At 39.5% G+C, this 6000-nt stretch overlaps 1 protein-coding gene across 2 annotated transcripts in view; it reads left to right on the top strand.

The window, feature by feature from the left end:
* The window catches only part of ALG14 (ALG14 UDP-N-acetylglucosaminyltransferase subunit), a 1195903-nt gene that overhangs the window by 591305 nt on the left and 598598 nt on the right, over positions 1–6000 (top strand). The gene's annotated exons all lie outside the window — the stretch shown is intronic.

The following is a 6000-nucleotide window of genomic DNA, read 5'->3' as shown; positions in this document are numbered from 1 at the left end:
TGCCATGCATCCCAAATCTCTGATGAATTCTGATACCCTTGATAAGTGTAAGCATGAACCATTTACAGGTTACCTGTTTGCTTCTGAGACATAGGTGCCAAACCAGGGCTGAATTTCCGGTTTCCCATCCAGTTGTCCAACTTGCACTTGAATTAGATTAGGGAGGAACTCTGCTTCACATGAATGTGGAGCCTACTCCATAGACGGGGTAGTCTATGTGATAAATACCTATCTCTCCAGCAAGTGCTATTTTTATCACAGGCATGGTTTAAGTCTTTAGAGCAGGTAATTCTGGTACTGTTTGTTTTGTGGATATGCAGGAGGTCCATCAGAGTGGGGTCTGGCAACGCCCTGTATGCCAGGCATAGATATCCCCTCAAAAGCCTGAAGGAGACAGAATACAAAGAAGAAGATGATGTCCTCGTATTTCAAACAAATGTTCATGTCTGTGGAGCCAAAGGGATTATGAAAGAAGTATAAATGGCATGCCCTTCTGCACAAACTATTTTTATAGTGGTGGTAATCTTTAATTTCTAGGTCTTAAACCAAATGTTATAAGTCACAGTAAATACAGTAACTATTACATTTGTGATAGTTTGTAAACAACTTACAATATGTCAGCAACCATTCAAGTTACACACATACTGTTGAGCACCATTTTATTCATCTAGCTGAGAGCTTTCATATGTGGCTAAGGAGTTCTGTCTGTGTTACATGGTTGTTGAGATATTTAGAAAAATGTGAAAATTATAGCTATATAAATTAATATAATAAAAACAAGAGTTTATATCTATTTACCTGCACTAGACAGAGGTCAAATATTAATTCATTTGTGTTTGCTACTGTGTGAGCTTTAAGATGAAATATTTTAAAACCTTGTACATAGCACGGTTTAGGAATTATTGATGCAAATATGAATAAGCAATATTTGACGCCTAGAGGCGTCAGTAGGAGTTAACTGTAGATGTACCTGGAGGCCTCACTCAGATGTAATGAGGTAAAATAGGAGTAAAACACAGGCACAGAACCAACCTTCTCTTCCCTGTCTGTCTACCACTCTACCGATAACACTGTCTGGCAATATTCACTCAAATGCTGGCCCTTCATTACAATTTATCCCTGCCAACCCTCTGGATAAGAGCAATAACCCAAATATCCCTTTTATTCCATGTCTACTCCTATGTAGTATAAACTATCAAGCTCTGTGTAACAAAATCCCCAAACTGCATGCATGGTTACCCGTCTACTCCCCTGATGCCTTAATCCAAACTGAAACATGACTTAAACCAATGATAAGAAATGAAGCATCAGATATAGGCTCTAGGGAGTCAGTTTAGAATGTGTGAGGTTTAAATCTGCTTAACTAAAAGTGGCAGGACCTAAGAGGGATTTGGGCTTGAGAGACAGGTAGTGATGTAGAAGCTGTAAGAAAACATTAAGGTGAAGGGCAAACATAGAAGATGCCTGCAAGTAGAAGAAGCCGGTATAGAAGAGTAGGTGCAGTAAAAGACAGCCATGTAAAACGATGAAAGGGAAATAATACATCTCTCACAAGAAACTGGTAAAATCCTGTTGAGACAGAAAGGACCAGTGCTCCAGGTTAGTAGATGAGGAAGCATGTAGCAGTAGAGGTGGGAAGGAAAAGGTATACATGTATTTTTAGTGTGTTGAACCAACTAGTCCGTTAAGTAAGAGTTTGTTTGTTTGTTTGTGTCTTTCGGCTTTTCCCGGTTAGGGGTCAGAGTAATGGGCATATAAGATGTAGATAGAACCTTCAGCATAGCTGAATGTTAAGGCTGTTAAATAAATCTATTGCATTTCATAGATGTGTATGGAGTAAAGTAACAGCAAATGAAGCATTGCATGCCATAGCTTTATTTACATAATGCACAGGAAGAATTATCAAAGTAGCAGCCATTACGAAAGAATTATCTGTTTCCTTCTTCTTGTGTTTTTTGTCTGTTACTGTGTGTTAAGATATGTTAATATATTTAATCTTACTTCTCTTACCTACTGCATAGTTGTATAAAATGTGTATTACAGTGAAATATTGCATTCTGCATTATTTAGCATAAGGACAATTTAGAAAAAGCCCATTCCTCTAATTTTGTTTCACTTGTGTAGGTTATATGGTAACTAGATTAAAATAATTTCAGCCCCGGGATACCTTACGGTTTCTTGCTGAAGTACTTAAGTTGCAAGCATGTCAAAGGTTTCCTCAGCACCAGTTTACTGTTTCACTTAACACAGCGGGGGTAAGATGCATTTTTTTACCAGTGCTTTAGTATTATTATTCATGCTACTGTTGCCAGTCACTTCCACACACTACTCCCTGTCTTTGGAGTTGTTAGTGAACATTTAACCTTAAGTTCCAGTATAACTTAGTCATAGTCCATGTGGGTGTGAATGACTTGAGACGTACCTCCTTGAACTATATGAAGAGAGACATGATTGAGCTCTCAGAATGTGTGTTACAAGCAGGTCTGAGACTAGCACTGTGCAGCATTCTACCATCTCCCAGGATGATGCCACAATACCAACAGAAAGTGATCGACTTTAACAATTGGCTTAGCTAATGGTGTCATTCCAAAGGGGTCCAGTGCTTGTCTGCCTGGGATGACATGGTTGACGGGCCACACTGCTTTGCCAGGGATGGTTTTCACCTGTCACCTCCAGGCTTTTAGATATTGGCAAAAACATTATCCACCCTATAGTACCTTTGTAGGCATTGCCAAACAGACAAACCTTCCAACATAACAAAAGCTACTCAGAACAAGTTAAAGGTGTTGCTTCTTAATGCTAGGAACCTCAGCTAGAAACTGCACTACCTTGAAGCTCTCCTTACCCTGGAGAACGCTGACATCTGTGCAGTTACTGAAACATGTTTCAAAGCCATGGAAAGCAGTCCGGGAGTGCATGACTATAACACTTTTCATACATTCCGACCACCCACTGAACATGAAGGAGCAAAAGGAGAAGGTGTATCTATCTACATAAAGGGTAAGCACACCTCAAGGCTGGTCGAACAATATGACATGCTTGAGCTAGTCCATGTCCAAATAACCATGGGAAAAATCCATCACTTTATTCCTGTTAGCTACAGGTCTCACCATGAACCAAGAAACCCATATATCATACTTAGTTGCTGGAATCACTCATCATCCAGCCCAGTACCATACCCATGGGTGATTACCCCTCCACTAACTGGGAGGCATACATGACCACTACCATGCAGGCCCAAAGATTTCTTAACTTGGTAAATTCAAAAACCCTAGTCTGCATTCCCCCTACAGGAACAAATATCCTAGATCTTGTACTTACAAATATGGGAGGGGTCATTAATCAAGGAGCCTTAGTCCTCACCACTGACACTGGAGAGGGATGTTCACTTGGAACAAAAAGATACACACAGTCCTTTCCAGATGCAGTTCGCTGCAAGGGCAGCATGCCTTAAGAGCACACAGGGAACACACTCAGTCTGGGGTCTGGGTTTCTCTCTCTGTCTTCCTCCAGGTCCCCAGTAAGACTCCCCACTGGCGCAGTTAGAGAGTAGAGTCCTCAGCCAAGTGTCCCAGCCAAGTCCTCCAGCAGCCTCTCTGTGAAACCAGTGCTTTATGTCCCTGCTGCAAGCAGCTGACACACGCACACTCTTGGAGATTTGATTTGCTCACGCGTGCATACACATTTACAATCAACATCAGAGTTTCACTCACAGAAAATATTAAAATAACACAGATGAATAGATTCAGACAGATACAGAAAAACAGTATTTAACTAATCTCACTATATTTTCCTGACTGATCAAAAGAGATACTATTCCCTGATCAATTACTAGAGCAAGGCAAGATGAAGTAGGTGAGGGATCCTTCTTTGTTGGGTTCCAAGACAGACCTACTTTGAGACTTCTCTCTCATTTGGTATTAAAGTATTTTTCTCCTAGATTAAAGAATGACATCACATACATCTGACTTCTGGTTCCCATGCTACCCCCATTGCTACCATACACAAATACAGAGCTTTGATGAGATGTGTTATAGAATCTGGAAGCTATAAAACAGTAAAAGACTTCCACTCTTTCTACAGGAGCTAATAAACCATTCTCCGGCACAGACATTTCATCTCTGGCTGCAGTCAGAACTATAAGATGCAATATTTATGGCCTAAATTAAGTAATTTAATTTCTTACTATTTTTCAAAGTTGGCTGGACTGAGATTAACTCTCAATCCAAACTCCTCACAGGTACGGCAAGTACCAGAGCCCAAAAAACCAAGGCAAATAGGAAAAAGTAGGGCCAGCACCACATCATCATGGGGAATTGAGTTTAAGGTGAATTTTGATTTGGATGAAATCACCTTTTTGAATGTGACCATCACAAGAAATGAAGATAATACTTGTAGTACACAAATATATAGAAAATATCCCCAGTATAATTCCTTACTCCATGCAAGCAGCCTCCATCCACCACATGTGATACCTAACATCCCTAAATCTCAATTTCTCAGAGTTAAATGCATTTGTTCTGACAACAGTGCCTTCCATAAATACATGTTGGACCTGGTTAACAGATTTCGTAACGGGGTATAAATTGGGCAGCATTGCCATGGGCAGTGGTTGGGCATCTACACAAGCCAGAGAAGATCTCTTACAATATAAAAACAAGGACAAAACATCAGGGGATCAGGATCTTTTGAGAATAGTCACTACATATGGATGCAACACTAAAGCTTTTATGAATATCATCCAGAAACACTGGAATATTTTGTTGTCGGATCAGAAATCAGCCTCTAATGTGGGTCAGAGATGTATTAACTCCTTTCGATGTGACAAAAACTTTGGGCTCACTTTTGATCCATTATAAACATTCTTTCCATGTCTCAGCTGGTCCTGTACAACAAACCTTATCGGGGAAAAAATGTTTGGCACATATCCATTTGGTCATTGCACACATTGTTCTAGAGTTTTCAAAATTAAGGAATGTACTAGCCCCAACACTGATAGAGTTTTCGATATAAAGTTTCTGGCCAGTTGTAGTTCAGATTGGGTGGTGTACCTTGCTCCTCAGCTTTTTATGTGTGTCAGACATCTAGACCAGTACGAATCAGGATTTCAGAACACGAGTGATATAAGGAATCATAAACTCACCAGTGCACTTTATAAACACACACTTAAAAACACCCTTCGGCTTCCTTTTATTTCACGGTCATTGATAAAATTAAAGGAGAAAGGTCCCTCAAAAGTGGTTGGCACTCTATTTTAAATTGTAAGGAAAGAAAATGGATAATTAAATTGGGTGGCCTTTTCAGCCCTGGTTTGAATAAACATCTTTAGATATGTCTTTAATAGGAATCTATTAAGTATCTAATGACTTGATTGGTCTTCAATTAAGATGCTTTAAATACTGATGCTCTGATGTTACTTTTTTCATATTGATTTTGTTTGTGCACTGAAGAAGGCTAGTACAGCCGAAACCGGTTTGATTTTCTTGGACCACTTTTGTGCATTACTGGGTGTGTTTGACACCCTTAGTCTCTTGAAAATGTTTAATAAACTAATATTTATTTGGCAACTTCCATTTGGTGCTGGCCCTATTTTTTCATATTGGACTGAGATTAACCCCATCTCCAGTATCCTCTGTTAACATGTATACATTTCCTAAGTTACAATACAGTCAGGACCTATTATTGGTACACTTTTTTAACACAAGCAGCTTTACAAATACATTTTTCAACACAAACATCTGTACAAATCAGTTTCATATACAATTTAGATACAATTCTTTACAAATTTCCAGCTAGTTATGCTGGCATATGTTACACATCCACTGCCCTACTTCTCCTGTCATAGCTGGCAATACTTCATATTGTCACCCCCCACCACCAGTGTGATGTCCTCACTGGTAAGACCAGATCACAAAGCGGTCTCCTTAAAATAAAAGTAAAAGTAGTCCCCCACCTAACCACAAAAACGTTAAGAACTTCTCTAAGGTAAATTACCCCCCC

The sequence above is a fragment of the Protopterus annectens genome, chromosome 10.part0 (genome assembly GCF_019279795.1).
Source record: "Protopterus annectens isolate FY-2018-M chromosome 10.part0, PAN1.0, whole genome shotgun sequence".
Lineage (NCBI taxonomy): Eukaryota > Metazoa > Chordata > Ceratodontiformes > Protopteridae > Protopterus > Protopterus annectens.
Note: the sequence above shows the minus strand (reverse complement) of the source record. Positions and strands in the feature narration are given on the sequence as shown.